At 42.5% G+C, this 18,774-nt stretch overlaps 1 protein-coding gene across 1 annotated transcript in view; it reads left to right on the top strand.

Annotated features, from left to right (window-relative positions):
• The window catches only part of CLIP1 (CAP-Gly domain containing linker protein 1), a 122,639-nt gene that overhangs the window by 9,871 nt on the left and 93,994 nt on the right, over positions 1-18,774 (top strand).

Below are 18,774 nucleotides of genomic sequence, written 5' to 3'. Positions count from 1 at the left end.
TGTCGTGACTATTAAATGAATTAATGTCTGTAAAACTAAGTGTCAGAACTCTTCTCTCCCCTTCCCTTTAATCCCTTGCGTCTTCCCGCCCTCCCATCCCTAAAGGAAGTCGGGGTTCAGCACCTCAATTTTCTTCTTTCATTTAAGTCAGAATGGGGGAAAACCCCACTTCTACTAGTCTGGGAAATGAAAACCTTTTTTCTGTCATGTTTTAGAAAGTTAATTTGAGGAGGAACGTCTTGCCACTATTGAAGGGCACATTTTTAAAAAATATTTTATTTATTTATTTATTTTTGGCTGCGTTGGGTCTTTGTTTCTGTGCGCGGGCTTTCTCTAGTTGCGGCGAGCGGGGGCCACTCTTCATCGCGGTGCACGGGCCTCTCACTGTCGCGGCCTCTCTTGTTGCGGAGCACAGGCTCCAGACGCACAGGCTCAGTAGTTGTGGCTCACGGGCCTAGTTGCTCTGCGGCATGTGGGATCTTCCCAGACCAGGGCTCAAACCCGCGTCCCCTGCATTGGCAGGCAGATTCTCAACCACTGCGCCACCAGGGAAGCCCTAAAGGGCACATTTTTAATGAACAGCTTTCCCTGAAGAACTTGAATTTATGAGGAGCTAAATATCCAGCATGGAAAAGGAACTCTCGCTCCCCATGTCAGAACTTGTACCTTGCTAAACCTCAGGCCCTTTGGTATATTTGTCAGTTTTGTTTCCCACAGTTTAATTAAAAGGGGTTTCTTTCTTTCTAAGGTCTGATAGAACTAGCTGTGTGTCTGTGTAGAAGATTACCTAAACAGGTAAAAAATAACCAACAATGAAGTTGGGTGTTAAGATCCAAATGAAACAATTCCTAGTCTCCTTTGACAGCATCTAGGGTGGTTGTACGGAAAACTGTCGTAGGGACTTATGAATAAATTCGAAGTAGCCGAGTATCCTTCAGTATTGTGAAAACAGAAATGTGGTTGTTTTTTCCATTTGCTCTAAAGACCTGCAACTATTTTATTTTTCTTTTTTGGCCACACTATGTGGCTTGTGGGGTGTTAGTCCCCTGACCAGGGATTGAACTCAGGCCCTGGCATTGAGAGGGCCGAGCCCTAGTCACTGGATCGCCAGGGAATTCCCGACCTGCAACCATTAAACTTGCTCATTTGCAAAGTAAAAGCAAGAAAATTTTTATAAAGAGGCAAAAAAACCCAGTAAGGAAGTCATTGATTCTTCTTTGTGTTGTCTTTGTGCCCTCCCGCCCCCCCCCATCAGAACAAACAGTTGCGAAGTGTTTGCTTTTGGTATGGGCAGTGTGTGGCTGTCTCAGGGCAAGCGAAAATATGCTTTACTTTTATTCCTTTGTGAAGACTGGAAAGGGAAACGAGTTTTAACTTGCCTTGAGATTGACTCATCTCACTGCTGTTTATAACAGATCAGAAACTTTTATTCATCAGTATTGTTTAGCGTCAGGAGTCTTTAAACTGGGGACTGGGGTTTAAGTCCTAGACTCTTAAGTAACTGTGACCTTAACAAGTGATTTCACTTTTTAGAATCAGTTTCCTCAGTGGTAAAATGAGGAAGTTGAACTAGATTGCAGGTCTCTTCTGATTCTAAAATTTTATGATGCTATATTAAGCACATTTGCTCCTTTTTACATATTAGTATAATTGACTGCTGCTGACCTATTAAGTTCTTCTGGGAGATACTAACCAGGCCTAGTAATTTCAGTTCCTTTCAAGATCCCGTCTCTAAGCTGGTGGTATTAGACTTACAAAGTCACAGGAATTTTGTCAAAACTTGTGTAAATGAGCAGAATAGCTCAGCTTTACATTCCCCTCCTTTTTTTTTTTTTTTTTTTTGCGGTACGCGGGCCTCTCACTGTTGTGGCCTCTCCCGGTGCAGAGCACAGCCTCTGGACGCGCAGGCTCAGCGGCCATGGCTCACAGGCCCGGCCGCTCCACGGCATGTGGGATCTTCCCGGACCGGGGCACGAACCCGTGTCCCCTGCATCGGCAGGCGGACTCTCAACCACTGCACCACCACGGAAGTCCTCCCCTCCTTTTAAAAAGAACTCTTTTGCAGATGGAGGAACTTTGGGAGGCTGCTTGTTATCTGCTTATCTAAGTAACAGGAACAGAAAATAAACCTTCACTCAAACTGAGCTGTACAAAGACACTCATAATGGCAGGCCGATGCATCATGGCTCAGTGTTCCATCTTGAAGAACTTGCCGAATGCTCCAGCTCCTTTTGCTTTGGTTGGGTTTTGGCACCCTCCCCCTCCTTTTAAAAACTGCTGTAGACTTCGAAACTGTGGGTACGGCTTGTATTCGGTACTGTGTCATATACACGTCAAGTTTTAAAAACATATGATTTTCGAGCACAGAATAATTTTTCAAGGGGTTATGTCTCTCTGTTGACATCCAATTCTGACTTTATTTGGCAAACATCCTAAACTGAGTCTTTAATCATTTAACATTCTACTTCTGACTTTGATGGAAAGATGTAAAACTTTCTGTTTACCTTCAGCACCTTATTGTGTGATATGCTCAAATGAACACTTTGAGAATATTGTGTGATATTCTCAGACGAACACTGACTTTATAAATTGCCCTGTAAGGGCTCTACCAGTTAGACATTGGAAGTGCAACTTCCTTGTAGTACCATTTGAATTGAGCCAATTCATTTTCTGACCCTTCCTGGCTGTATCGCCCTTTAGTGTCTAAATGTGGGCTTCTCTCTCTCTTTTTTTTTTTTTTTTTTTTTTTTTGCGGTAAGCGGGCCTCTCACCGTCGCGGCCCCTCCCGCTGCGGAGCACAGGCTCAGCGGCCATGGCTCACGGGACCAGCCGCTCCGCGGCATGTGGGATCTTCCCGGACCAGGGCACGAACCCGTGTCCCCTGCATCGGCAGGCGGACTCTCAACCACTGCGCCACCAGGGAAGCCCTTGTGTCATGCTTTGTAATGATTTCTGAAAAGTATAAACTTAGCACTCCAGGAATATCAATTATTGCTAGCTCTGTCTTCAGCTTGTGGATTAACTATAAATTTATCAAAAGCAGTACCAAAATAACGTGAATGAGTTGTGAGAGAGATATCAGGCAACTTTCAGTCCTTAGAAGGTTCTGTTTCTTTAGCCAGGTGATTGTTGGAGAATGCTAGTAATCTTTAGGCTAGACTGAGATGCTGCTTTTTCCAGTGTATACAAGAAATTAAATAATGAACAGTGGTTTTCTTAATTTCATTTTTCACCTTGTATAGGGCTTCTTAGTTTGTCTTAGTCTTCCGCTGCTATGGGTACATTTAGATGTTTTAGACTTTGTACTGTATCTGAGTATTTCATGGTATTCTCTTAAGAACACCACTGTTTCCAGATGCCCTGGCCTCCTGAACAAATTTGACACACTGCCCCACCCTTTTAGGCATAGCACGCAGAAGGACAGTCACCTCTCTGGAAGATGGAGTCTCTCATTTTCTCTCTTTCACTTCTTGTGTATGTTTATTTCTGAGAGGGCTGTATGACCTTTTCCCCTGGCTAATCTCTCCGTTATTCCTGAGTATTGGAATGCTCTGCTGAAGATGGTGGAATAAAGAAACAGAGGGGCCGTCTGGATTTTCCCTCTCTGTCATCAGCCAGCCTCAGCAGACTTACCTCTCGCTTTTTACCCTTTAAGCCAACCACTTAGTTGCTGCTAAAACCAAATGGCTCCAATTCCCTGCTCACTCTTCACTTTAGTTTATCTCACTTGGTATCACACTAACTTGAAGCAGTGGCTCTTTGGTGGCCTGTGCCCTAAACTGTGTTTGTGACATCACACACATTTTCTGTGTTCAAGGGGCAAAGCTTCTGGGAGACCCGGACCTTAGGCTGACCTTAGGTGGCTTCACGTCACTCATCATCGTTCCCTCACACTGAGCCCTCGCCCTGGAGGAGATGCTCCCCTCTTCATCCCCCAAGGAGTGTTCTGTGTCTCCATTAAGTAGACTGACATGTATCCCAGATGTTCAAACTTGGGACATTGCTTTTCTTCCCTGGGTCTTATATTTTAAACTCTAGCCATTAGACTGTTTCTAAGTCAAAGCCAATTTACTAAAGTTTGGGGGAAAAAAATAACAAATTAGTAAGAAATGAATAAATGACAGTGCAGTTTCATCCTGAGCCCCTCCTTCTCTCCTATAGTTTTCCCCCCAGTCTCCAGGCCTGTCTTTCCACATGTTCTTATTTTCACCCTTCCTTGACTCCATGTTGGTTTTCTGCAATCAGAAAGCCAGAAGTAGCTGAGCGTGATGCCACTGCAGTAGAACGATGCTTTCATGCCCCTCTTCGTGCTTGAAACGCTGCCTCCTGCTACATCGCCCTTAAATCTGCCAGTCACTACCTCTCAGATTCCTTTCTTGTGTCTTGAGACACACTTATTAAATTTTCATCTGTAATTTAATCTCTGTACTTTGCTTTGAGTTTTGTATGGGTGTGTTTTCAAACTGTTTGCATTGAGCTATCAGTTTTACTGGGCAGTGCCTTGTGCTATAAGCAGGGCTTCTTTGTACATCATGTATCCCTGTCAAATAGATATTTTAAAGGTCCTCTTACAAAAAAAAAAAATTAAAAAAAAAACAGGTCCTCTTACTAGAAATGTTATTTTTTCTTTTTTTATCTTAAGAACAATTAAATTATTCAGTTTTACATTCAAGAGTTTACACATTTTGGGCTTCCCTGGTGGCGCAGTGGTTGAGAGTCCGCCTGCCGATGCAGGGGACACGGGCTCGTGCCCCGGTCCGGGAAGATCGCACATGCCGCGGAGCGGCTAGGCCCGTGAGCCATGGCTGCGGAGCGTGTGCTCCGCAACGGGAGAGGCCACAACAGTGAGAGGCCCGCGTACAGAAAAAAAAAAAAAAAAGAGTTTATACATTTTTTCCTTTCCCTCACCTGTGTGTTGTAATGAGATAGGAAAGACGAATGTTGCATACCCACGGGGACTTGGGGTATCTGATTGGCAAGTTCATTATCGATGTCAAGAGGAGAGCTACCTTATAAGCTACCTTAAGCGTATGTTCTAGAGCTGCACCGTCCAGTACAGTAGCCATAAGCCACATATGGCTATTGGCAAGTCCAAGTTGAGATCTGAGTATAAAATACACAACTGCATTTCAAAAACCGAATAGGAAAAAAAATGTAAAAATAGCTTATTAATAATTTTATATTGATTACATTTGAAGTAACATTTTGCATATATCAATATTTGGTTAACAAAAGTAGTTTATTAATTTCACCTGGTTTTAAAAAAATTTTTAAACATGGTTATTAGAAAATTCAAAATTACACATTTGCCTCGCATTGTATTTCTGTTGGACAGAGCAAGTATCTCTGTGTCAACAAAGGTAATCTAATTTTAGAGACTTACAGCTCTTACATAGCATTCACTGGAGGTGGTAATTGAACAGTTTGCCCATAGCCTCATTGGCCTACTTTTTAAAGGAGGTTCCAGGCTTGGGAAACCTTATAATATTGTCACCTTCATCAAATGCGTAGAAGATGATGCTTTAGTTTGGAAATTGCATCATTTTGGGGGTTCTTGTTTTGTTGAGTCAGTTCAGGACTTTTTTGAACTCTTGCTGAGTATCAGATACTTTTTTTACGCCCGTTGGATTCAGAGGCAAATTTCATCCCCAACCAGGAGAAACTTAGTCATAGGGTGATGTGCAAACCAAACAGGAGTGAGTATGATTCATCATTCAATTATAGCCGACTGCACGGTGGCTAGAGCAGTCCTGAGGAGGAGATAGGGCAGGAAGCGCGGTCAGAAAAGACCTCTGAGGAGGCGACGTGTCTGCTTGTATTCTTCTAGAGTCATTCATTTCCTGTGTCCCCCAGAAGCCCTTACACGTGGGGGGGGGGTGCCGCGTGGAGCAGTGGAATGTGGGCCTTGGGTGTATAAATAGGCATGACTGTGCAGTTCCCACACGAGGACTGTCAGCTCTGTTCACCTAGGAGATGAGTTATGTTTAACTTGGCCCCAGGCAAGCCTGCCAGCTTATTGATTGTGCTTTGCTATCCTGTGAAGTTGAAATACTTGACCTTCCTTGTTTTACTCAGAAATTGAAGAAAATACGAAAATGATCTTCAACTTTGTGTTTTACGTGTGTACAGAAATATCAATGTGAATGAAACTTGAAAGATGGGAAAAAATGGAATAACTTGGCTTTCCTTAGTAAAAGTACAAGTCGGTTTGGAAAGCGACCAGGGTGTTGTGTAAGTGTTTTCAGTGACTGAAGCAGAGGAGCTCAGGTTACAAGACGTCTCCTGTATTGGGGGTGGGGGACAGCAAGTGACACAGCAGGCAACAGACACTTATGTAACCGTGACTTCAGGGGAGGGGATTAAGCTGTGAATGAACTTCCCAAATTCAGGAACATGATATTAGAACACAGCCTTTGAGTTTTTCTCTCTAGCTTGACTTGAAAATCAGCTTCAGAAATATCTTTCTCTCAACTAGACTTTCCATTAAACCAGAACTTCTTTCTCCCTTCCTTTCTATTATAAAGTGCGTGGACTTTTAACATTTTAGAAATAGACAGGAGTTCAGAAGTCTCAGAGTGCAGCTGTCTACAGGTAAGTCACTTAACCTGTCTGATGCCCGGTCTCCTCGCGGGCACCCAGCAGGGTCGAGCAGAAACCTGAGCATCCAGGTAGGTGCTCACTCTGCAGTCGGGGGCAGCTTGTTTTTGGAGGCTCACTGTTAAACTCCCTCTCCTGGCAGATTAAATTCATTGCAAATTCTTCAACTGTCCTTTGCCTCCAGATAGAATTTCCAGATTTAGTAAATAGAGGAGTATTTTCATTTAGCTGATGGGGCAAAATGGACTGTGAAGGGACTGAGGGGGAATGTGGAGATGTGATTTGCCTCGGAGGATGCGGTGCCGAGCTGGAGAGCAGCAGGAGACTCTGCGCTCGTTGGAGGCCGATCTTATCAGGTGTGGTTCTTCCTTCCCTCATGGCAGAGTACTCTTACTTTGGCAAAGTTTGAGCCACAAGTCCTTTCACTTGTGAATCCTTGCCCTTTCACTTAGGGAGTTTGGATTTGAAATCTGAAACAGTGGAACTACGAAAGGACGGAGTTAGAAACTGATCTTATGTAATGAGTATCCTTAGGTTATATAGATGAGAGTGCCGAGTTCCAGGAAGGGGTTAAATACTAGTTTAAGGTCATCCAGCTGAGACAGAATCCAGGTGTTTCATTTCCTAATCTAACCCTCTTCCTACTTTTTTAAAAAAAACACATTTTTTATAACAGTAAACAAAACCCACAAAACAACCAAAGTAAACAAAACCTTAGGAAATCAGAGAAGAATTATGAAGACTATTATTTCTTTTCATTTGGACGTAATTTATACCATGCTTGTTGTGGGGAACTGCTTATTTTGAGGAACCTCTCATTTCTGTAAACTGCTTAAGCTTTTTTTAGGTTACAAGGGGTGAGGAAGAAGGTGGAGTTTGGATTTCACTAAAATATCTTCTATAATAGAAACTTTATTATGGGAAATTTCAGACATTTACATAAGTAAAGTGAGTAGTACCATCACCTAACTCTTGAACACTTATCAACTCATCATCAGTCTTATCTTATATACAGTCAGACTTATGTGATGTTTAAACATATTTTGCTCTTGCCAGTAAAATGTCTGGGTTTTTTTTGGCCGCACCACGCAGCAGGCAGGATCTTAGCTCCCCGACCAGGGATCGAACCCTCGCCCCCTGCAGTGGAAGCACGGAGTCTGAACTGCTGGACCTCTAGGGAAGTCCCAGTAAAATGTCTTTTTGCTTTAAAAAAAAATACAGTACATTTATTTATTTATTTTTAATAAATTTATTTATTTATTTTTGGCTGTGTTGGGTCTGCATTGCTGTGCGCAGGCTTTCTCTAGTTGTGGTGAGCAGGGGCTACTCTTCCTCGCAGTGCGTGGGCTTCTCATTGTGGTGGCTTCTCTTGTTGCAGAGCACAGGCTCTAGGCGCGTAGGCTTCAGTAGTTGTGGCACACGGGCTTAGTTGCTCCGTGGCATATGGGATCTCACCAGACCAGGGCTTGAACCCGTGTCCCCTGTATTGGCAGGTGGATTCTTTTTTTTTGCTGTACGCGGGCCTCTCACTGTTGTGGCCTCTCCCGTTGCGGAGAACAGGCTCCGGACGCGCAGGCTCAGCGGCCATGGCTCACGGGCCCAGCCGCTCCGCGGCATGTGGGATCTTCCCGGACCGCGGCACGAACCCATGTCCCCTGCATCAGCAGGCGGACTCTCAACCACTGCGCCACCAGGGAAGCCCGGCAGGTGGATTCTTAACCACTGCGTTTATTTATCTTTCATATAATTATGCTTTTTGTGATGTGAAGCATTTCTGTCTCAGGTGCTTATCCTAAAATATTGTTTGAGTTTACTTAGCTGAGATGATTCCAAAGCTCTTAGCAAGAGTTTTTATCTCATTGCCACTGTATTAGGTAAGAAAAGCTAGCTGCTGTAGCAAACTCCATTAATTTTAATGACTTAAATGGATGAAAGTTTATTTTCAGTTATGGAAAAGTCCAGGGTAGGTATTTTCTGATGGGGGAAATGAAGAGAAGTGATACAGGGATTCAAGCTTCTTCCGAGTTGTGATCACATTGTCTTCCATCCATGCTTTTGAGGTTGCCCTGCTCATCTCCATCAAGCCACCGGAAGGGCCAAGAATGGGAAGATATTATGGGGGAGGCCTAGAAGTGCACACAGCCCAGGCACTGCTCTCATTCCATTGGCTAGGACTCAGTCACGTGGTCACCCTGAACTGCAAAGGGAGCTGGGAAACGAGGTCTGTGACTCCTGGAAGAGAAAGAAGTTGGCTTGGTGAACACCTAGCCTCTCCCCATGGGTACCCACTTCTCACTGCTGACACTGGCCTGTTGGTTTCATGTTCCTGTGCACATAGCACAGTAGAGTCTGCTTCCTCACTCCCTGGTTGCAGCCCATTTTACTGTGGCTCCAAAAAAGTCATTAAAATTTTTTTTCCTGCTTCAGAAACAAAGATTAAAAGCTGCCAGTAATCCCATCACCTAGAGATAATTACTGTTAATCCTTTATTACATTTCCTTCCAATTTAAGAATGTTTAACCTCTTAGAAGTAACAATAAAATGTCACTAATTCTTATTGTGTGCTGGCTTGAAAATTCCAGAACTCATGGGGGTGGGGGGAGGGAACCACAGCAATGACAACAATCTGGCGATTTTGACTTTCTTAGCAAAGATACACTATCGTGGAGCTGTGGTGAGGCTTTGTACTTGTGGCATTTTTGAAATGAACCTCTAGCTTACACATTATAATCCTTATTCCTCTTAGTCAATAAATGTTGGGATCGGTGAAGTTAGCGATGTGGTAGAGTGGCAAGACCAAGGTGATATCTTAAGTTTATGATTTACATCCTACTCAGTTTTCAGAATTCTTAAATATAGCTTAATTTTCCAGGACAGAATACTAAGGAAAGGTGTTTGAAACTGAACTGAAATAAAAACTTGCAAACTTGAAGTATATAAAAATACCTTCCTGGTGGTGAGCTGGATACTTAACTTTAGGTGGATGAGCTTTTCTCTGCTCACCTGCATTGCCTGTGCTGGTCAGTAGTGGAGAATGATGCTGCTTAATTTTACATGGGAGGATACTTTCTTGGGAGAAGGTGCATGTTTGGGGTCATCAGCTCCAGGTTCAGGATTATGGAACCTTCTGGTTTTTCTTTAATGTGGTGAGGTTGCATCCTAGAGGCGGACAGGCATCAGAATTGCTGTTTGTGATGCCGGCATTGTGACCTCACAGCCAGGATTGCTCACAGTGTTTGCCCAACTTCTGCCCGGTTATGAGGTGAGGCCTGGCAGACAGTGTGCAATTCTGCAGACGCCATGAGGTACCAGTTTGTCCCATTTTGCTAGATTTGTGTCGACTTTTCTGCAACTTCACTAGATAAAAAGTAAAGATATGGACATTGGGCTCTCTGTATTTTATTGAAAAATAATGTATAATGATAAGAATATCACTGTTTTAAAGTATCCTCTGGCAGGAGATTTGAAAATAGAAAACTCAGCAGTAGAGCAGAAGTATTTTGCTGTGTGAGTAGGTATGTAGATAACCAGTGGCTCAATCAGCTATGAAATTTGCTGTCAATTTTCCCGTTCCCTGCAAATAAACATAATATTTTTGCTCTGTGAAAATGTATATATAGCACTAGACAAGTCACAATTTGGAATGATTAGACTTGGTTTGTCAGTGGTATAAATTAATCACCCAGAGGCCTAAATTCTGATATATCACAATTGAGAGGTTGTCACCATTTGGTTTTGAATATATTGTTTTGCTCTTTTTTTTTAACTTTTAATTTTTATTTATTTATTTATGTTTGGCTGTGTTCGGTCTTCGTTTCTGTGCGAGGGCTTTCTCTAGTTGCGGCGAGCAGGGGCCACTCTTCGTCGCGGTGCGCAGGCCTCTCACTGTCGTGGCCTCTCTTGTTGCGGAGCACAGGCTCCAGATGCACAGGCTCAGTAGTTGTGGCTCACGGGCCTAGTTGCTCTGTGGCATATGGGATCTTCCCAGACCAGGGCTCGAACCCATGTCCCCTGCATTGGCAGGCAGATTCTCAACCACTGCGCCACCACGGAAGCCCCTGCTTTGTTTTGCTCTTTGTACTTGTTTTAGTGGAAGTTGGAAGAAGAGGTGTTGGTTCACACAGATATCCAGAAATCTAGTCTCTGAGGGTTAATACATAATATAATTTCTTAAGGATTGTCCTCCTTTAAACAAATTTCAAGGACCTCTGTGTTCCTGTGTGCTGGGTGCAAGCACTTGATAAATTATTCCCTCCTTTTTTTTTTTTTTTTTGGCTGCACGGCATGTGGGAATCTTAGCTCTCCGACTAGGGATTGAACCCGTGCACCCTGCATTAGAAGCGTGGAGTCTTTAACCACTGGACCGCCAGGGAGGGCCCCCTCCTAGTTTTTTATTTAAGTAGATATTGGACCCTTTTCCTAAGTTTGATTCCCATGAGTTGAGCGATGAAGTGGGCAAAATCTTTTTGTTGTTGTTACTGCTTTTTTCCCCGAAAAGCATGTCAGTATTCGAGAGACTCAACATCCCGGTTTCTGAAGTAGACCTCTTTTTTAAAGCATTGTCCTATGTATTCCCTATTTTTTCCCCTCTGTAACAGTCACATGTCCCTATTTTCCTAAACACACATGACCTAGAGTCTTAAAACATTTACTTTCTTTGAGACTAGGAGGCTTTTTTAGATGTGCTTGGTGTGTTCCCTTCCAGATGTGTCGGATAAGTCTCTTTCAGTTCACTTTTCAGAAATGAGTCGTCCTGTACACGTAGGTCATAGACACTCAAAATTGCCAATTTAAAGTCAGTTTTATCTATGGGGACAATATTTAACTGCTTTAGATCAGTTTTCAATATTGAAAGCATTTCTGTGCTTTCAGCATATTTTTAAAAAATAAATTTATTTATTTATTTATTTTTGGCTGCATTGGGTCTTCGTTGCTGTGCGTGGCTTTCTCTAGTTGCGGCGAGCGGGGGCTCCTCTTCGTTGCGGCACGTGGGCTTCTCATTGCGGTGGCTTCTCTTGTTGTGGAGCACGGGCTCTAGGCGTGTGGGCTTCAGTAACTGTGGCACGTGGGCTCAGTAGTTGTGGCGCACGGGCTTAGTTGCTCTGCGGCACGTGGGATCTTCCCGGACCAGGGCTCGAACCCGTGTCCCCTGCATTGGCAGGCAGATTCTTAACCGCTGTGCCACCAGGGAAGCCTTCAGCATATATTCTTATGCAGGGAGAATAGAACTGAATCTTTAACTTTTGAATTTTCATTCACTTTGCAAGACCTCTTCATGTAAGGGTTATCAGGATGGGGTCTGAATGGTGGTGGGTGTTAGCAGACGGGGAGTGATCCCAGAGGCATCTTGAAATGACACTGTGGCAGTTTCCTGAGGTGGCTGGAGCAGTACCTGCTCTCTGTGTCTTGCATAAAGTGTTAGGTGGCAGTAGCGTCACCTCCAAACTGGGGCTTCATTAGTAGGGTCTTTTCTCCCTACTAACTAACTAACATCCTAACTAACTAACATCCAGTTAAACTAACAACCAGATAAAGTAAAATTTTTCTTTATCTGGATGTTTTCAATGTTCTTACCTTTATGAGGCAGATGATAGGTGATTGCTTATTAAACTGCTTATTAAAAGGGATAACCGCAGTAAGCATATATTCTGTGTTTTGAGAAGGTTATAGTCTTGAACAGTATCTTTGACCTCTGAAAATTTGTTTGTTTAGAATGGGAGAGTGATTTGTATGTAATTTCCTGTCCAGTGATGGGTCGTGAGAGAGGTTCTTTCTGAGAGGAAAGTGGGGTGCTTGGACTCTTAGAAATAGTAATAGCTAGTATCTGTGGCGTTTTCTGTGTCGCGGCATTGTTTTAGTCTCATGAAACCTCCCCAGATGCCTGTATTTTCTAACACACTAGACAAATGTGTACCTGTCCTTGACTTCATAGAGGGTAGAAGAGGTTTTTTTTGGCCACACCCCTTGTGACCTGCGGGATCTTAGTTCCCGGACTAGGGATCAAACCCGTGTCCCCTGCAGTGGAAGCTCAGAGTCCTAACCACTGGACCGCCAGGGAAGTCCCAGAAGACAATTTGTTTGTTGGGTGGAAGAATAGTCCTACTTCCTGAAATCCCAACTTTGAGTAAAGCTGACATTCTCAAGAAATACAACGCACATTTCTTTTTAAGAAATACCAAAGAGGATAGGTCTTTTAAGGTTATTTGCTTCCCTGAAATAAATATCTTGCCCTTTTATATTTGTTACTTAGATCAGATCTCGGAGTTAAATCACAAACAGAGGCTGTTACTCTAGTTCAAAATTTTTGCTTATTCCAGGCTTGGCTTTATTGTCTTCTTAAAATAAACCTGTAGGTTACACAGAAACAACAACAACAAAAACTGTTCCTCTGGTGTTGATGTTTGTCAACAAAGCTTCCAGTTTTTAGGTGGAAATGTAACCCTTTCACTGAGAGGGGAGGGAGGCAGAAGGGACTGTGTAGCTGAGCTGCCTGTGGCCTGGGGCTCTTCTCCCTGCTACATAGTTGGCTCTTGGAAGTAGGTCTCTCTCTGTCTCCCATTTGAGAATGTACAGAGCAAAACAGTAGCTATTGTTGACTATTCAGAAATGAGTTGTTAAGTTCTAGAGATGAACATTTTACAAACGGTTTTTGGCTTGAAAAATATTAGAACTATGGCATCAGTCAGTGGTGTAAATAAAGGATTCTGGGGGTTCGTGTGTGTGGTATATGTTGCAATATTATAGTTTGGAAGGTGGGATAATAAAGTGCTGTGACTGCCTTAAAAATAGATGAAAAAAATACACCAGAACTTAGTTTTTTCATTTAGGGAGGTGTTGTTCATTAATTATAGTGATAAGCCATTCATGAATTCTTTTTCGAACTGTTGGAATTGGCCCATATGCCTTGGATAAATTTTTGCTGTGTTCAGTAGCTGCACATCATTATATTTTTGAGGTTATTGGATTCAAGTTTTGGAAACAGCTAGTAGTGTTTTAAGAGCCAAGTCCAAAGAAGAGTATTGAGATGGTCACTGTCGCCTTGGTTCACTAATAAAGTGAAACTTATAAACTGTCTCTGAAGTTATTTCTAAAAGAAGAGTTAAGGGGGCTTCCTTGGTGGTGCAGTGGTTAAGAATCCACCTGCCAATGCAGGGGACACGGGTTCGAGCCCTGGTCTGGGAAGACCCCACGTTGCCGTGGAGCAACAAAGCCCGTGCGCCACAACTACTGTGCCTGCGCTCTAGAGCCCGCGAGCCACAACTACTGAAGCCCGCGAGCCTAGAGCCCATGCTCCGCAACGAGAGAAGCCACTGCAGTGAGAAGCCCGTGCACCACAACAGAGTAGCCCCCACTCGCCGCAACTAGAGAAAGCCCGCCCGCAGGAACGAAGACCCAATGCAGCCAAAAATAAATAAAATAAATTTTTAAAAAATAAAAAAATAAAAAAAATGAGAGTTAAAAATATTTTGACCAAAGCAGTATTATTCAAATAAACTTGCCATTTCCTCAGGTGGTCACTTTGAAGGACACTGTTCATTTGGCAGTAGAGGGTTCCTGGAGGTTCTAGCACAGTGCTATCCATTAGAACTTTCTGTGATGGTGGAAATTATTCTATACGTTGCATTGTGGCTCTTGAGCACTTGAAGTGTGGCTGGTGTGACTGAGGAACTGAATTTTTAACTTGATTACATTTTAAAAGAATTTAAAGTGGCTAGTGGCTCCCATATTGGAGAGTGCAGACCTAGAATATTTAGCTTTCAGCCTGACTTGTAAACTGGGGTGAGCAGCTTATGCTAAGATACCAAAAGTTATCGAGGCAAAGTAGGCTGTGGAATATCTGATCCCCCTCCCCTCCCGCAGTGCGAAGAGTAGTAGAGAAGTCTGCAATTTGTCATTTGTGTTCAGTGGTATCCAATCTTTACAGCCTCTCCAAATTTATCCTTGCTAAGGTGTTATCCGAAGGGTTTTAGATGAGAACCTTTCTTTGTATTTGCAATTTAATTATCGTCTTCTGATGCTCATGGTTCTTCCCTGAAATTTAAGACCTACCCCCGCAGCCAGCCCCCGGCCGTTACAAACAGCCATGGTTGGAGTGAATAAAGACTCGGCATGCCACTGGAAAAGGGGCTGCCAACCTTCGGTTTAAATCTTTGCTTGGTAATGGTGGTTAGGTTAAGATAACTGAAATGGACAAATGGAATACATATAGGGCCTAAAGGGAAACTGTAGACATCTTTTATCTTGTACCAGTGGAGTCTTAAAGGTTTGTTTTGGTTTTTTTTTGGCTGCACCTCGTGGCTTGTGGGATCTTATTCCCCAACCAGGGATTGAACCCCGGCAACGGCAGTGAAATCTCAGAGTCCTAGCCAGTGGACTGCCAGGGAATTCCCTCTAAGGCTCTTTATTTATTTATTTTATTGGAGTATAATTGCTTTACAACGTCGTGTGCATAGTGAAGCAACCCAGCCATATGCATACACACATCCGCTCCCTCCCCACCCCCCCAACCCACCCGACTAGACCATCACCCTCTAAGGCTCTTTAAAGTCTCCTTTTCATTTAACTTTCTAAATTGATTTCTTACAAGAATCTAATGTTAGCCATGCTGAGCGTCTCATTGTCTTATTCACATGCTTTATACCTTTCCTCTCCCTTCCTCGGTCTTTTCTGAAATTTTTCTCTCTGCCTTTTAAAAATTCCTGACTGCCAACAGCTGTTGCTTTCCTTTGACACACAAGTTGCATTGTGTTCTTAGTTATTTTTCATATATGTGGGTCTTTTCTCTCCAACTGCATCATAAATTCTTGAGCTTATGCCTGTGTCATATATTTTTCTGTCACCTGTAGCAAGCACCAAGAATAACTTTTTAAAATATTGGGGAAGACATATGGGAACATATGTATATGTATAACTGATTCACTTTGTTATAAAGCAGAAACTAACACACCATTGTAAAGCAATTATACCCCAATAAAGATGTTAAAAATATATATATATATTGGGTATATCCCAACTGGTTTGTAAACTCATTTAAACAATTGAGACTATTTTTCTCATTTTTTTTGTAGTGAGCATAGTTTATAAAGTGTCATGAGGGATATAATGACTAAAATACAGTTTCTCCCCCCAGGGCATTTGTAACCTGTAGAATCAATAGGCCGTGTACAGCCAGCTCAATGTGCTAGGTGATAGGAAAGAGATACAGACTCAGCTCTGTGGGAAATTGAAGGAGGAACACATTTTCATTGGAGAAGGTTTTGTGGGCTGGCTGTATCCCTGAATTTGCCCTTGAGTAAAGTTTCAGCAGATGAAAATAACTAGGCTTGGAAAGGGCATTCAAGGCTGAGTGAAAAACCTGAAACAAAAGCATAGAGTGAAAGCACCAGGGCTTCTGTAGGGGTATTTGCCAAATCGATCATGTGGGTGATTCATGTGCATGTAATTGAGAAAATGAACCTCTGATCTTATCAGTTGTTCAGCAGTGTTTCTCCAACGTTAGCCTCAGAATTACCAGAAGGGCTTAAAATGCAGATAGCTGGCCCCCGCTCCAGAGTTCGTTTCAGTAGGTTTGGGGAGGGTCCCCAATTATTTGCATTTTTAGTAAGTTCCCAGGTGACACTGCTGCACATTTTGAAAAGTGCTGATTCAGAGCTCCGGTCCATCTGATATCTGCCTTAGAGAAATGTCTGTCTTACGTATGCAAATACCCCAGTGTCAGTGCATCATTGTGTTCATGTTGCTCTATGTACACACATCTGGTCTTCCTGTAGATTGTAAGTTCAGGCTCCTTACATCACTCAACCCCTAGCACAGTGCTGTATCAGTGGTAATACAGTAGTAAATCCTGTGCTTGCTAACTTGGCATCCAGATCTAAAATTATCCGAACAAGAAGCACATGCTTTTGGGAGGCCTTATAAACTGGGAAGCCCTTTGTGACTCAAAATGTAAAGCAAAAATGCCTATAGCAGCAGTTCTCAAACTTCTTTCCTTAGGACCCCTTTACATCCTTAAAAATTATTGAGGTCTCCAAAGAGTTTTTATTTGTAGGTTTTATCTATTGATATTTACCATACTAGGAAGTAAAACTGAAAATATTTTAAAGTATTTATTAATTCATTAGACATAATAATAAACCCATACATGTTATATTTCTTTAATGAAGAATAACTATTTTCTAAAGTAAAAAATTTAATGAGAAGATGGCATTGTTTTACATTTTTGCAAATCTCTCTAAATGTCTGGCTTTAACAGAAGACAAGCTTAATAGAAGTGAACTCCTGCATTTAATCTGTAGTGATACTTTTTTTAAAAAATAAATTTATTTATTTATTTTTGGCTGTGTTGGGTCTTTGTTGCTGCACGCAGGCTTTCTCTAGTTGAGGCGAGCAGGGGCTACTCTTCGTTGTGGTGGGCGGACTTCTCGTTGAGGTGGCTTCTCTTGTTGTGGAGCACGGTCTCTAGGTGTGTGGGCTTCAGCAGTTGTGGCGCACAGGTTTAGTTGCTCCACGGCATGTGGGATCTTCCCGGACCAGGGCTCGAACCCGTTTTCCCTGCATTGGTAGGCCGATTCTTAACCACTGTGCCACCAGGGAAGTCCCTATACATTGTTTTGATTGAAGTACATGAAGAAAATTGGCCTCACAGATTTATAGGAAAGGAAGAGCATTTTCAGATAATTATGGATTTTCTTCTTTAATACTACTCCAGGGCTTCCCTGGTGGCACAGTGGTTAAGAATCCGCCTACCAATGCTTCCTGTTCCAGGAAGATCCCACATGCTGCAGAGCAACTAAGCCTGTGCGCCACAAGTACTGAGGCCCACATGCCACAACTACTGAAGCCAGCACACCTAGAGCCTGTTCTCTGCAACAAGAGAAGCCACCGCAATGAAGAGTAGCCCCTGCTCGCGGCAACTAGAGAAAAGCCTGTGCCCAACAACGAAGACCCAACACACCAAAAATAGATAAATGAAATAAACTTATGTATAAAAAAATACTACTCCAAAAACTTGATAGTCTGTAGTTTCTTAAAGGTGGCATCTCAAACTATATGAATGAACTTTTATTGTTACGTAAAAATCCATTGGTCTAATTTGTGCTTTGAATGAACCCTTAACCCATATGGGATTTTGTAACATTATACATTTCTGGTTGGAAAATATTGATTTACTGAGTTATGAGATCTTCCAAACATTGGCACATTAAAAATTATGTTTGTTAACACCATCGATCTCATCAGAAAAATCTGTAGTATTGCGAAGCTCTCAAGCTCACAGCAGAGGATAGGTTTTCCAAAATTCTTTCTCTTGAAAGCTTAAATTTTATCATTGTCAACAAATAGTTGTTTTCCTTGAAGTGACAGGCTCACATAGTTCATTTTCAAGAAAATGTCTGCTGGAGATACCGAGTCTGAGTAACCACAGCTTGTCAGGGATTCTTTCAGGTGGAAATGGTGTTCCGTGAACAGAGTGGCTGGTTGAGCTTGCCCCTCAGTTGCACGTGTGCTTCTTATTGAGACGGTCATTGTGCAGGGGTGTGCAGCAGAAGTGGTTCACATGGACTTCCCATTTTGTTACTCAGAATATTAAAAAGGCACATATTCAAGGTTGAAATTTAATAAAATTATTCATTTTTATGCTTTATCAAGTGCTTTATCACATTCTTACGTGAAAGTAGTTTTTTTTTTTTCCTGGAAGCACTGAATACAGAATAGTACAGTGTGCCTCTACTGCCTTGCTCATGGCATCTACACTTTTTACCCACCATTGCTTCTGTAAATGTCAACATTGCAGGAGAAGGCAAGTCACGTCTTAGCAATATTATGAAAATAGTTTTGACTCCCTGAACGGGTCGCTGGGTGCCCTAGGCATGCAGGGCTCACACTTAGAGAACTGCTGCGTTAAAGTAACAAAAATCAGGGTTGGCAGGACCGCCTGTCTCTGTGTCACTCCTGTCTTAGAGATCTTACCCTCCACTTTGTAAGCTCAGAAACTCTTTTTTTTAAATCCATATAGTCAGAGATTAGACTCATACTAACAAATTCAGAGATTGAAGTTTATAAAATATAACTTTGTGTATTTATAATGAGTGAAATGCCAAAAGGCACAGTTTCCTTTGGTCGCTCTTAGAAACCCAACCCACACGTGAGCAGAGGATTTTGGAGCACTGTCTCAAATGT

Source organism: Globicephala melas, chromosome 13, assembly GCF_963455315.2.
Source record: "Globicephala melas chromosome 13, mGloMel1.2, whole genome shotgun sequence".
In the NCBI taxonomy this organism is placed as follows: Eukaryota; Metazoa; Chordata; class Mammalia; order Artiodactyla; family Delphinidae; genus Globicephala; species Globicephala melas.
This window is presented reverse-complemented; position numbering and strand designations above follow the sequence as displayed.